The following is a 15,951-nucleotide window of genomic DNA, read 5'->3' on the forward strand; positions in this document are numbered from 1 at the left end:
GTGGACACTAAATACACTAGCCTAGCTATGTTTTTCCTATTAATGTCAGGAGCAAAAACACAACACGTCCTCTCATTAAGAAAGCAAGGTCGTTATGAGTCTAAAATGGCGGATTCCGAGTAGCTGGGAGGGTCTGTGAGGGAGTGTCTGATGTTGATTGGCTCTAATGTGTCAGACGGCTGTGACATAAAGGTTCAAAGCTTCCTCAATGATGACACATAGGGGCGGATCGAACATCGCCATGTGTTCGCCCACAAACGCGAACGCGAACAAGCTATGTTCGCTGTGAACCGTTCGCGGGCGAACAGTTCGGGACATCACTAAAAACAACCTCCTTGTATGGCCTGTGAACTGTGTTTAATGCCATACAAGTGCTTCAATGATGGACTGTATCTTTAATTGATCAAAAACGACCTCTTTGTAAAGCCTGTGGCCCGTATTTAATGCCATAGCACACGTGCTCTCATTGAGTGTTTTTATTTAAACTCAGGCTATGGTGGATGGGTGGCTGATCCTGCAAAATTAATTTACATACAGTATGTTCTGTCAATGCAATGGTCCCATGCAACATTAGCTTCATGTTTAATAAATAATGACCTATTTTAATATTTTAGGTTTGATATAAAGTGGTGTGGTGGTAATATGTTAATGAATTCTGGTGATTCAAAATAATTAATCTACTGTCAATTGTAAGATATTATTTAATGGTGGTGTTCACATGTTGTCTCACTAGTGGTGCTAAGGCCCTCTGAATCTTGCCTAGATTTACTATTTAAAGTATGTACTGCTATAATTTTATATGTGCTGGTGGTGAGCACATTTTTTTATTACTATATATTTTTTTTTAGTAATTTTTTTCTATATATATTTTTCATTTTTTAAAGCAGACTTTTGCCCACTCGGACCAATTGCAATTGACTTGCACTCATTGTAATAAAATTACAATACTGTGATGGAAGAATAGTATGCCATTCAACTAACAGTTATTGTTTGAGGAAGTTTCTCATATGCGGCAATAACACTAGGATAGCAAGGTATAATTTGTGAATAAACTATAATTAGTGGACTTGCTATATATATTCACATAATTATAATTTTACCTGACACTATATTGTCAAGATAAATGACTTGCAATTATGTTAACATGTTAATATTTAATGTACAATAACCTTTTAAATTTATTTACAATAAAGTCTCTTTAATATTATTCATATCTCAGACATTCATTTTTAAATAAACATCATCTGAACATAAACATTTGACATGAATGTTGCATCACCATCTTCTTTATTTAAATGTGTTCTGAAAAAAATTTGACTTGAAACTTAAGTCATCATCTTATCTAAATGTCTTAATTAAAAAAAAACTTGACAGTATTTTGGTGTTGTCATATTATTCATCTACATGTCTTAATAAAAAGATTTGACATGATTCTTGTGTTGATTTTTTAAATATGTTTTTTAAAATGTCTTTATATATCTTATACATACATTTTAAACAATTAGAATTCTAACATTGTTCCATCTTTGATTAAAGATCTTCTTTCTTTAAAAAAATGTTTGTGATTGCCTGGTGAGTTATGAGTTAAAAAAGAAGGCGTGTATATAAGTAATGACTCTTATTTGCTCTTATCTAGTTTTCAATGAAATAGATTGTTAAAAAAAAATCTTCCATATATGTTTGTCAATAAAGTTTTACATGATTTAACAATAGATTACCATATATGGTTTTAAGCAAATGATGTGTTATTGAACACTCATTAAGAGCACAAAATATTCATTAAGTTTATGTTAGCTTTATTTTCTTTATTTATTTTTAGTCATCCATTACTAGACAATCACAAGTATATATACTGTTTAGTTTCTATAATATACATAAAGAAGAAATTAAGGATAGATGATGTACTAAATATTTTTATAACATTATTTTTGGACATTTATTTCAAGGTACGTAATATTTAAAATAAAATTTTTCAATATCTTTTTTCAAAATATGTTTGCAGGAAAATGTATTACTGTTCAGCAGCATACACACATATGCTGTGTATAGCCTATACAACTATAATCAAACACCACACATTTATAGGGAGCTACTAGTGGCTTCTATAATGAAAAATGAGTCATCATTAACTAATAACAGTAATAAATCCACAAGTAGTTGTGTTTGTAACATATTGTAACACAGGGTATGCACTGAATACATGTGTAGGCCACTGATACAGATTTTATTAGAGTAATTTATTATAATATAAACTTTATATTGCAAATTAAAATACACTTTCACATGTTTAATATTTTGAAACATATTTATTTATTTTTATTGATTTTTCAGAGAGGACTACAAAAACATGCATTACCAATATGTCAAATATAAAACAATCCTCGTTTTTCTCAAACTGGCAAAAAAAAAACAAATCATGATATTCAGTATAATAACCAAATACAACACAGACAACAAGACTTTATATACATGACTGTATTAAGCCTATCAAGAACCTCTCTTCACAAAAAAAGTATAACTCAAATATCTCATAAGGATTGCACTGGTAAACCAGTCCATTTTTGCCACATGAAAAGTAATAAATCCCCTAGGACTCAATTCTAGTCTGAAAGAGACACACAAATTACAATCATACACAAAATCTGTTTTTGAACACATTTACAAACTTTTCTTAATTTTGTAATTGCTGTTTGGCCTGAGTTGCTAGAAGTTCACATTTGCTGTGCCAGATATTGGGCCATTTAAAAAAAAGCTATCGGACAGATTACGCTATTTGCGGGCAATATGGCAGCGTTGAGTTCCATAACGCACACAAATACCAGTGCTGCTTTGATCTGGTTTTACGTGCTAGTGCATGATTTCCCCATAGACATCAATGGGGAGAGCCGGCTAAAAAAAAGCCTAACACCTGCAATAAAGGAGTGTAAAGCTCCGTAACGCAGCCCCATTGATTCCTATGGGGAAATAAAATGTATGTTTAAACCTAACACCCTATCATAAACCCAGAGTCTAAACACCCCTAATCTGCCACCCCCAACATCGCCGCCACCTACCTACACTTAATAACCCATAATCTGCCGCCCCCAACATCGCCTGCCTCCTACCTACACTTATTAACCCCTAATCTTCCACCCCTAACATCGCCGCCACCTACATTACAGTTATTAACCCCTAATCTGCCACCCCCCCCACTTCGCCGCCAGCTACCTACACTTATTAACCCATAATCTGCTGCCCCCAACATCGTCGCCGCAACTATACTAAAGTTATTTATCCCTAAACCTCTGGCATCTCACTTCACTAACACTAAATAAATATATAATCTCTTAAACCTAACCCTAAGTCTAAACCTAACCCTAACTTTAATATAATTAAAATAAATCTAAATAAAATTTACTATCAATACCTAACTAATTCCTATTTAAAACTAAATACTTACCTGTAAAATAAACCCTAATCTAGCTACAATATAACTAATAGTTACATTGTAGCTATCTTAGGTTTAATTTTTATTTCACAGCTAAGTTTGTATTTATTTTAACTAGGGGTTAATATGTTTATTATAGTGGTGGCGATGTCCGGAGCAGCAGATTAGGGGTTAATAATTTTAGTTTAGTGTTTGCGATGCGGGAGGGCCTCGGTTTAGGGGTTAATAGGTAGTTTATGGGTGTTAGTGTACTTTGTAACAATTTAGTTATGAGTTTGTTGCGTGACGGCCAAAAAAGTGTGCGGTACAGCTGTACCTACAAGACTTGTAATACCAGCGGTAGTGAAAAAGCAGAGTTATGAATCTCTTTCACTCATAACGCAAAACTCGTAATCTAGCCATATATTTGTTATTGCAGAAATGGCCACTGATGATTGACTAGAAACGACAGGTGATGTGAGCTTAAATGAGACACAGTCTAATGAGACTCCATGAATCCAGTCCATTGACTCCTATTTTTAAAAAATAGACACTAATTTGTATTGATGTCTTTGCTAAATACTTTATACATTACTGTTGCACACATTTGATCGTTGTACAGCACATTTTGCATAGAAAACCTAAGCTATCAGGGTGTCTACTGGAGCAGGGAATTCTGGATAAGAAGCATTAAATTACTATTGTACACAACAGATCACTGTACAGCACATCTGCATATTTTGCATTGAAAACCCAAGCTATCAGAGTTTCTACTGGACCAGGGGATTCTGGGTAAGGAGAATAATGTATTACTGTTGGTAAAGTGCATTTTATTTTCACTTAGCTTCCCCATTATGCAAAATATCTATCACATCTTGTAATTTACATCTAAAAATTATATATTTTCCAGTCTGAAAACTAACAAAGCACATGACAGGCTGCCCTATAGCTCTCCCTAATTTACAAATGCATACAGAAAAAGAAGCACTCTACCAGGAATGAACAACAGCTGAGTAGCTTGTTCTATGGGGAGTTACCACTTAGGGGCAGCCTTTTTAGCACAATTGTGTGTTTCAAAGTTGAGAACTTTCCTGAAATATATCATTCTGATCCCTCCTAGTAAGGTCAGTCCAACCCCGAAATAGTAGGCTATCCACCTCTGAACAATGAACATGACAACCCCACACAATGGATTCTGTGGGCCTTTCCTGTGAGGTGCAGCCATATCCTAAACACATTAGGCAAGGAGACCATGTCTGGTTTCCTCATCACACTTAGGGAGACTTCCCCATAGTCATTATACAAATGCATACAGGAAGAGAAGTGCTCTACCAGGAATGACTAACAGCTCAGTAGCTTGTTCTATGGCGAGTTATCACCTACCATAGTCAAAAGGATGATCTTCCTGGATTCAATCTGAAGTAATCGATGACTCCAGACTAGACAACAGAAGCTAATCTGAATAATGCCCACAGGCCAAAATATTTAAATGAGAAGACTCTAGAGTTATTCACTGGCTGTTCATGCTTGTAAAGTAATCAGTAAGGTAATCTGACAATAAGTCTTAAGTCATCAGCCAGAATATTTTACCTTAGCTGATGACTTTACAGCCTGATGATGTCTGATGATGTGCAAATGATTTCTAAAGTAGTTTAATGATCATCAAATGACTCGGGATGGTCTCTAAAGTAATCTTGTTTGTCTTAGGTAGGAGAAACCTCTTTCAGCCCAATTGCGTATTTAACATGTCAAGTCTTCTGCAGACTCAAGTACAGAGTTGCTCCTTCAAATAAGAAAAGTGGCATGTGGAGTTTGAGCGTTAAAAACAATTTCAGCAAACAAGGTATTAATCTGTTCTAACAACATTCTAACAGATTTGACCCATTCTTAAAAGACACAGACCTAAAATGATGAAAAGAAGAAGGAATTCAAATATTTTAAGGGTATAATACTTCATTTAAAAAAATAAAATAATGAATGCATTGAAATATAATATACATAAAAAAGTAATGTTTATTTCATTTACATTTGTTGTAAATCAAGAATTATTTGAACTACTATGTATTATTTTTTAAAAGCTTTCCTTATGTCATTGTTTTTTAGGCTATAAATGATTGGGTTTACGATTGGATTAATGAAAACATAAATAACAGAAATATATTTCTGCTGATTTGATAAATATTTGAATGATGAAACAGAATACATGATCATTGATGTGCTGTAATTGATAGACACAACAGTTAAATGGGACGTACAAGTAGAAAAAGCTTTACCTCTTTCGATGGACTTAACTTTTAATATGGAAGAGACTATGCAAATATAAGATGCTAAAATCAGAATAAAAGGGAAAAGAATTAAAATAAAACTGAAGCTAAAAACCAAAAGCTCGTTTAGAACAATTTTTCCACATGCCAAGTTTAGAATTGCTAAAACCTCACACATAAAATGGTCAATCTGATTAGGATTGCATAATGCAACTGGCGTAGAAAGAGACGGAACGCATATTATCAAAAATGTTCCTATCCACACAGTGATTGTCATTTTGTAACAGCTTTTCCAACTCATTAAAACTGTGTAATATAGAGGATGACATATGGCTACATATCGATCATAAGCCATTATTGCAAGAAAGAGGCATTCAATTCCTCCTAAAATTAAGCTAAAGTAGAGTTGAAATGTACAGGCACTCAGTGATATAATTCTTCGAACAGAAAATAAGTCTGTAAGCAATCTCGGGGCAGCATTGGAGGAATAACACAAATCTAGTATTGCTAAATTGCAGAGAAAAAAATACATTGGCTTGTGTAAAAAAGAGTTAATTATTATAATGCAAATTACAAGAACATTTCCAATACAAGTTATAAAATACATTGCAGCGAAAAGAATAAATAGTATAATATTTGTGGTTAAATCCCTTGAAAATCCCAACAGAACAAATTCAGTTGCTAATGTCCGGTTGTTAGTTTCCATTTTGTGAAATTTAGTAACAATTGTTTTTAAAATATTTTTTTTAGTATTTTTATATGCTCAAGGTTGAATGTTATCTATTCATTTATAAATTGACAATATACAATTAAATGTTATCAATTAATATTCATCTGTATATTTCTTTACTGTCTTAAATGCAGCAATCCGAAAACACATAAGTATACTGGATAGAGTCCGATGTCTACCTACATTTATTGCACTTTATTGTGCAAAATCATAAACAAATTTCAATATATAAACATAAAAATGTTGAGTTCTACAGATAAATGAACATTGTTGCAACAAATATCTTAGTATAACAAAATGAAACTACCCACTAATGAGTAGATTATAGGGGGAGCCAAAAAATAGTATTAAAAATAAATAAATAGGTGCAATAATATGAGAGTGAGTCCAATAGTAAAAAAGTCCATGCTCTGTCTAATTGTATAGGCAATGATAGTAGGTAATCTAGAAAACACAAGGAATGATGGGGGACCACATAGCATAATTTTGTAAAGTTCAAATATGTGAAATTCAAATAAGAAAATGACTAACACTTTGTGATGGAACTAACAACAATGGTACAATAAGCGCAAGTTGGTACTCAGTCTCCAGCTGACTGCCACTCCAGTTAACTGCTCCATGTACATAGTGTACTGTAACAGAATGTTATCTGTATGCTGTTCCCTTCGGTACAAGACCAGCTGGTAATAAAGTAGAGTTTTATACAAGCGATATACTGAAACCATGCATATTAGACCTCCACTGCACAAAGAGATACTGGAACTATCAACTCTGTAAATGTTCTATTGCAACACGTTTATCGGTCTGCTGACTGTTTTAATAGAAAATCTCTCAGTATCTATTACTCACTGTTAGTGTCAAATACCAGAGCAAGATTTGTTTTATTCAACACGGGGATATAATTAAAAAAAACAACACTATAATTCACTTTGAGATATTCTCTTTAGATGGAAACCTTTGAGTATCAGTTACCTTTACATTTTTCATTATTTGCCATATTTGAGGAAATCATGTATCAGTCTATATGTGGGGAAATGTAAAGTAGACCCAAGTATATAGATAATAAAAGAACCAAAATAGTTGTAAAATACCAATATACTGAGCATTAACCATGGAAATAATATTCAAGGTCAACAAAAATAAATCTGTAAATAAAAAGCAGATAACATTTTGCTGGTTTTTTTACTTTGTGCAGCCTCCAATTAGCAGCTACTGAGCCTATTTAGATATGCTTTTCAACTAAATATATCAAGAGAATGAAGAAAATTAGATAATAGAAGACAATTGGAAAGTTGTTTAAAATTGAATGCTCTTTCTAAATCATGAATGCAAAATTCGGAGTTTCATGTCCCTTTAATACGTATTTCACTGTTTCCCTTAATTCCTTACATGTATTTATTGCATATTCTGCCAGCTCTTCTTCATCACCTAAAATGTCAATTCACAAAGATAGATGTTTCTTATATCTCTTTAAAATGGAATCCACCTGATCTAAGGTGTCAGATTTCGATTATTCTGTTGTCATATCATTTTCTTCATCATATTACATTTTCTTTCCTTGCTTATCTTTCTCACAAGATTTGAGGTGCCGGAATGAATTTCGTTTTGGGTTTCACTGAATGCCAATCTGTAGAAAATGTTCTGGATTTGAATGGAGTTATTTAAAACTGATGAGAAATTAAATCATTCTTAAAGCAATTGTGATGCTGCAATTTTCATTTAGTTACACACATCTAAATAAGACCATAATAAAGGAAAAACTAAACTTTAATGATTCAGAAAGAACATAGAATTTTAAGAGAATTTTCAATTTAATAATATTATCACATTTTTTTTCTGTTAGTATCCTTTATTGAAAAACATATTTAGGAAGTATTATAGGTGCAAAACTGCATTGCAGCTCTCAAGCTATGTTTAACAACTTTGCAGGGTTAAACACATGGTTTATCTGCAAACGATTAATAATATTTTGTAACACATCTGAGTATTTTTTTCAACTTTATGTTCATTTAAAGGGACAGTCAACTCCAAAAATGTTGTTTAAAAAAAAAAAAAAAGATAATCCCTTTATTACCCATTCCCCAGTTTTGAATAACCAACACAACACAGTTATATTAATATACAGTACGTTTAACCTTTGGGATTAGCTTGTATCTAAGCCTCTTCTGACAGCCCTCTGATCACATAGCTATTTATTTATTATCTTTTGACTTACATATTAGCCAATTAGTACAGTGTCATGCACAACTCCACTGGAGAGAGCACAATTTTATCTATATGGTCCACATGAACTAGGAGTCTCCTGTTGTGAAAAGCTAATAAAAAAAGCATGTGATAAGAGGCTGTTTATAGTGGCTTAGAATACAGGCAGAAATTTAGAGGTTTAAATGTTAATATTAAAATAACAATGTAGGTTGTGCAATGCTGGGAAATGGGTAGTAAAGGCGTCATCTAACTTTTTAAACAATAACGAGCTTGGTGTTGACTGTCCCTTTAACTAATTATTACTGCTGCCACATGATACACAGAACCTTTAGCCAATGAGAAATACACTCACTGTTTAAAAAAATCCATAACTGATCTGGAATTCATCTATGACAAATCAGTGGAAATTGAGAAATAGTGTTTGATTGGAGAGAGCTTGAGTTTAGTATTAGTATTACCCTTAGTGACTTCTGTTGATTTTAAATGTTGTTTTCAAGTTGAATATTAATAAAACTTTGTTGAAGACACCAGAGGCTCCATGTTCTAAGGGACTAACAACAGACAAGGCTCACAACTTGGGAAGCTATGCACCCTTCTTTGCAGTGAATGGACGGTGTTTGTCCGCTACCTGCAGTTATCATTTCATAAGGATTTCTTTGTGCCGTCCCCTGCTCTAATGTGAATAATCATCACCACAGAGCAGCAGGGCCCATCACCTCATTGGTTAAGAAGCAGTGGTGGTAAACCGCTAGCTTGCAGTGAAGGTTTGGTGGAAGGCATAACATTTGTCTCCTACTTGGAATACAAATTATACTGACTTTAGTGGTATTGTTTTATTCAATTATTTACTAATTCATTTCACACATAACTTAAAGGGACACTGAACCCAATTTCTTTCTTTCATGATTCCGATAGAGCATGACATTTTAAGGAACTTTCTCAATTACTCCTATTATCAATTTTTCTTCGTTCTCTTGCTATTTTTATTTTAAAAGCAGGAATGTAAATCTTAGCAGCCAGCCCATTTTAGGTTCAGCACCATGGATAGTGCTTGTTTATTTGAGGCTTACATCTACCCACCAATAAGCAAGCATAAATGTAAAATCAGTGGATATAGGAGGCGCTATAGAGCCGTAGGATATATAGATATAAATAAATGTAAAATTCACTGTATCGTGACCAGTTAAAACATTCAAAAAAATAAAAAATCCAAAAATCCCAATGACCCTTAAGGGATACGTTAAAATACTATTTATGTGCAAAATCTGTGATAAAAAATCGGTGATAATTGAAAATAAAGGAAAATATCTACGTACATATATATATAAAAACAATTTATCCAAGTGAAAAATCAAAGGGAAATAAATGCAGTATATCAAAGTGCTACCAATGATCAAGTGACAATAATTAGTAAAACACAGATGTTTTAATTTAATGATTTAATAAGTCAATGCATAAAAGGTTGACACAAACAATCCATATAACAATCAATCATACATAAAATAATGTGAAACCGGTTTAAACATACACACTATGCATAACCCCTCAGATTCCCCAAATCAAATGGGGCTGGTGGAGAACACCTATAATGACTGTGTTCTAATCTTGGTGTTAGTAGTTCAAGGGGATCCCCCAAAGAAGATGGTCCGGAATGACAATGTGGGTTTAATTATTGTAAATCCAAAGATATAAATGTTAATGTTTCTAAATGGTGCCGTTATGTCCCCAGTCTTTTTTGGTCACAAATAAAAGCCCACGATGGTATAGAGCTCCTTCCTTAATGTTCTCTTAGTTAAGGGCAATCAAGTATTTATAACTTAGCCGGGAGGCTCTCCTACCTTCTTACAAGTGTCTGCCAGTGATCTCCTTACCTGGCCCGACACTCCGGCTGCTCCTTTAGATGTCTGCTCAGCGAAAATCCTGTGAGTGACGTCACCCGGTTCCGGATCCTAGGTGACCACTTGCGCAAGTGTTTGTTTCCACAGGATGTCCTCTGTACGCCAGGGTACAGAGAGTTCACTTCAGCTTCGGTCCTCCAAAAAATCGCAAACAGTAGCAGGTAAGTCCTCTACGCGTTTCAACCCCTTCTGGGTCTTTTTCAAGATGCTACTTCCTGCAACCTTTGCCCTTAAATCCACTCTCTGCACAGGTGATTTGCTATTGCTACAACACCTTTCCGCAGGTAACTATTTCCTGGGGGGGGGAATCAAAACACCTCACATGTCATTCTTTGTTCGTAAATTTTCACACCAAATCCCAAGCCAGATCTCTAGTGTTTAAAAACTTGTTTACATATAATCAAATAACGTTAAAAACTCCTTAAAAATACTTAAAAATAATACAATTGTGATAATACATAAGACTGCAATTTATAAAACAATATAAGGAGAAAATACATGACAAACAGGAAAAATAGAAAAATTCAGATGAAATATTGATGAAATATTGCGTGGTCAGCCTAAGGCCAAGATTTATCCCACTTTAGATGACATCCAAAACAACTAATGCATATAAAATTAAAATTTAAAACATGAAAATCACATAGAATATAAATAGAACCTAGCTCAAACAAACCTAGCCCTACATTCCTATCTAAATGATTCCCTGCTCTATAATCTACTAGTTATTACTCTCTAAAATATCAGGTTAAAGATCCACAAGGACTCTAAACTAAAACGCTGAAAAAGGCCAAAAATGCTAAAATGTAGGGTACTAAAGATAATAATCCCTAAGTTAAAAAGGGGGCTAATTCCAACTCTGAATTCAAACCCAACGGATGCAAAGTGTTAAACTCATAGATTAACTCTGCTTCCCTTTTGACTAATCTATTTTCAAAGTCCCCCCCCCTCCAGTTATTTCGCACTACACACAATCCCCAGTATTTTAGTTCTTTAATGTTGTTCATGTGGATTTCTCTAAAATGTGTGTATAGGTGGGTTTCCAATTTCCCCTTCTCTATGTTCCAGATATGCTCCCTAATCTGATCCCTCAGCATTCTGGTTGTCTCTCCAATGTAAAACAGATTGCATGAGCACTGTAACATATACACAACCCCTTTATTACTACATCTTATGGTGTCCTTTATAGTAAACTCTCTATTCGTGCCCGGAATTGGAACCTTTTTCTTCTTTGACCCATATCTTCTTCCCCCCTCAAATCCAAGTCCTTTTTATTTTTATTCTCTCCCTGCCTTCTAAACTCACTGGGTGCTAGCAGCGATTTCAAGTTCTTAGTTTTTTTGTAAACTATCCTAGGGTAAACTGGCAATTTGTCCCCAATAACTGGGTCATTTCTCAACAAGTGCCAGTGCTTTCTCAGAATCTTCTTCATTAATACATGATCCTCACTATATGTGTTCACAAATGGTATATCCAATGTATCCTTTCTTTGATCTTCCTTTCTTTTATATTCTAGCAGTGAGTCCCTGTTGGTGGTCCTTGTCCTTGTTACAGCATTCTTTATATTATTCTCTTTATAGCCCCTTTCCTTAAACCTTTCCTCCAATATTGTTACCTGTTCATTAAAATCCTCAATTCTTGTGCAATTCTTTCTAATTCTCAGGCATTGTCCTACCGGTATATTTTCCTTCCACTTAAAAAGTGACAGCTGTTTGCGTGGATATAGTTATTGGAGTCCGTCGGTTTAAAGTGCGTTCTAGTTATTAATTCCTCCTCATTTACCACTATCTCTAAATCTAAAAAATTAATTGACTCCCTGCTAATTTCATACTTAAAAGTTAAGCCCCTATCATTGTTGTTTAAGGGAATCTTCACTACCCCGCCAGATGATCAAAATGTCATCTATATATCTTTTGAAAAGCACGAGATTCGCACCGAGCTCTGCAAAACGGAGAGCAGGGAATCATTTAGATAGGAATGTAGGGCTAGGTTTGTTTGAGCTAGGTTCTATTTATATGATTTTCATGTTTTAAATTTTAATTTTATATGCATTAGTTGTTTTGGATGTCATCTAAAGTGGGATAAATCTTGGCCTTATGCTGACCACGCAATATTTCATCAATATTTCATCTGAATTTTTCTATTTTTCCTGTTTGTCATGTATTTTCTCCTTATATTGTTTTATAAATTGCAGTCTTATGTATTATCACAATTGTATTATTTTTAAGGATTTTTAAGGAGTTTTTAACGTTATTTGATTATATGGAAACGAGTTTTTAAACACTAGAGATCTGGCTTGGGATTTGGTGTGAAAATTTACGAACAAAGAATGACATGTGAGGTGTTTTGATTCCCCCCCCAGGAAATAGTTACCTGCGGAAAGGTGTTGTAGCAATAGCGAATCACCTGTGCAGAGAGTGGATTTAAGGGCAAAGGTTGCAGAAAGTAGCATCTTGAAAAAGACCCAGAAGGGGTTGAAACGCGTAGAGGACTTACCTGCTACTGTTTGCGATTTTTTGGAGGACCGAAGCTGAAGTGAACTCTCTGTACCCTGGCGTACAGAGGACATTCTGTGGAAACAAACACTTGCGCAAGTGGTCACCTAGGATCCGGAACCGGGTGACGTCACTCACAGGATTTTCGCTGAGCAGACATCTAAAGGAGCAGCCGGAGTGTCGGGCCAGGTAAGGAGATCGCTGGCAGACACTTGTAAGAAGGTAGGAGAACCTCCCGGCTAAGTTATAAATACTTGATTGCCCTTAACTAAGAGAACATTGAGGAAGGAGCTCTATACCATCGTGGGCTTTTATTTGTGACCAAAAAAGACTGGGGACATAACGGCACCATTTAGAAACATTAACATTTATATCTTTGGATTTACAATAATTAAACCCACATTGTCATTCCGGACCATCTTCTTTGGGGGATCCCCTTGAACTACTAACACCAAGATTAGAACACAGTCAATTTAGGTGTTCTCCGCCAGCCCCATTTGATTTGGGGAATCTGAGGGGTTATGCATAGTGTGTATGTTTAAACCGGTTTCACGTTATTTTATGTATGATTGATTGTTATATGGATTGTTTGTGTCAACCTTTTATGCATTGACTTATTAAATATCACATCTGTGTTTTACTAATTATTGTCACTTGATCATTGGTAGCACTTTGATATACTGCATTTATTTCCCTTTGATTTTTCACTTGGATAAATTGTTTTTATATATATATGTACGTAGATATTTTCCTTTATTTTCAATTATCACCGATTTTTTATCACAGATTTTGCACATAAATAGTATTTTAACGTATCCCTTAAGGGTCATTGGGATTTTTGGATTTTTAATTTTTTGAATGTTTTAACTGGTCACGATACAGTGAATTTTACATTTATTTATATCTATATATCCTACGGCTCTATAGCGCCTCCTATATCCACTGATTTTACATTCTTGATTCTCTATTGTCTAGGGAGGAGACAATAACCTTTAGTGAGGCTAAGTAGGTTTTTGGTCTAGCGCTATACCCTATCCGTATTTGTCTTATTTATCCTTTATATTCCTGAGGTGTATTAGCTGCAAGTCCAATATAGATATGGAAATATTCTCATATAGGGATAAACTGCTATCTGAAATCATGAAAAATGATTTTCAGAAACCTGAAGAATGCATTATGAATAAATCGGAAGTACTAAAACTAGTGGGAGATTTAGAGAAAGTTCTAAATAGAGAATTAAGGCAGAAAATGGAACTGATCTTCTTAGATAAGTACTTGGATCAGAATACTATCCCTAGAGGGTTAAAATTGAAGAAAAGTTGTACTTTTGAGTTAAGTGAACATTTACAAGCAGAATGGGACGATGTATTAAAGGAAGCTTCCAAAGGACTGATCAAAGTTATTAAAAAATCTAGAAATGAGAGCATGGAACAAATTAACAATGAGATTTTGAGTATTAAAGAGAAACTGGAAGTAGTCAGAGAAGATCAGACTTTGAAAGAAAGACAACAGGTTATCATTGAGAGATTAGAAAATGTGAAGAAAGAAATTGTAGTCACCAAATGCAAAAAATTAGAAAGGGATATTTCTGAGCCCTCCATGACACAAGGGGCTGCTGAACAAAATAGAGAAAGGGAAAATACAGATACCCAAAGGGTTAACAACAATACATGGGAAAGGAATGATAGGAGAAGATATGACCATCAGAATAATTTTTATAGTAATAGATATAAGGATAGAAATAATTTTGAGGATAACATAGGATATCAGAATAGAAATTTTAGAAATAGGAACCCTGGAGGGTGGAATCGGGGTCCCGATATGAGATTTAATAATCACTATGGCAACCATTATGGTTGGGGTAATCACTTTGAAAATAGGGATCACTACTGGAGAGGAGATTATAGGGGGAATAGGAATTTCTACGGAGAAAGAGGTCCAAATAACTACAGGCAGAGGAATGAAGGTTATTTTGAGGAAGGTAATCAGTATCAAGGGAGATCAAATCAGCAAAAGAATAAGGATGAAAATAGATGGGAGCCAAGACAGCCAGAAATACCCCTGACAAATAGGTTCACTCCCCTGGTTACGATAAATAAACATCAACCTGCCCCCAGTGAAACAAGGGGTCATATAGACCTGACTAGAGAGGAGAAAGATTTTTTAGGCCACACCCCCCTCAGGGAGGGGGCTCTACAATTAAGAGGCATAAACGGACAAGGAAAGGAAGAAAAAGCTTTAAGATCAAGGGAAAGAAAAAGACAAATAGAGGAGTTAGAGGAGGAAGAAGAGAAAGAAGAAGAACAAATGGAAGCCAAAAGACAGAAGTAGAAAAGAAAGTAGGGATTTTTAACTTGAGCGAAAAAATTTTAAGTAAAGAAGAGGAGAGAGTTCTGAACTTGGGACTCTCTTTTGCCCCTTCAAAAAAACTAAATAGATTCGAGACACATATAAATGTTAGGAAGTATGTGAGAAATCTGACCCTTAAACGTTTCTTTTTAAAGAATCCTGTTGAAAGATTTATTATTAATGAGGCAAGAGAACCTGATCTATATAAACATACAGAATTAAAAACTAAATCGAAGTTTTACCCTAGAAATGACAGAGGGAGCAATTTGGAAACCTTTGAAAAGATGGTTTTGGCAGATCTAATGGAGGGTGCAGACAGAAAACACAAATTTAAGAGAAATTTATGCAAGAAAGAAAGGGAAGTATTAGAGAATCTACAGAATGATAATGATATAACCATAAAAATGGCAGATAAGGGTGGAGGCCTAGTTATTTTAGCTAGCACTAAGTATAAGATAGAAGCTGAGAGATTGTTAAGCAATAGGAAAACCTATATGAAACTTGATATGGACCCAACCAATAAATTCAGGGCAAAGCTGGACAAGATTTTAATTAAGGGCAAAGAAAAAGGGATTTTGACTGATAAAGAATATTTATATATTAA

Source organism: Bombina bombina, chromosome 4 (assembly GCF_027579735.1).
Source record: "Bombina bombina isolate aBomBom1 chromosome 4, aBomBom1.pri, whole genome shotgun sequence".
In the NCBI taxonomy this organism is placed as follows: Eukaryota; Metazoa; Chordata; class Amphibia; order Anura; family Bombinatoridae; genus Bombina; species Bombina bombina.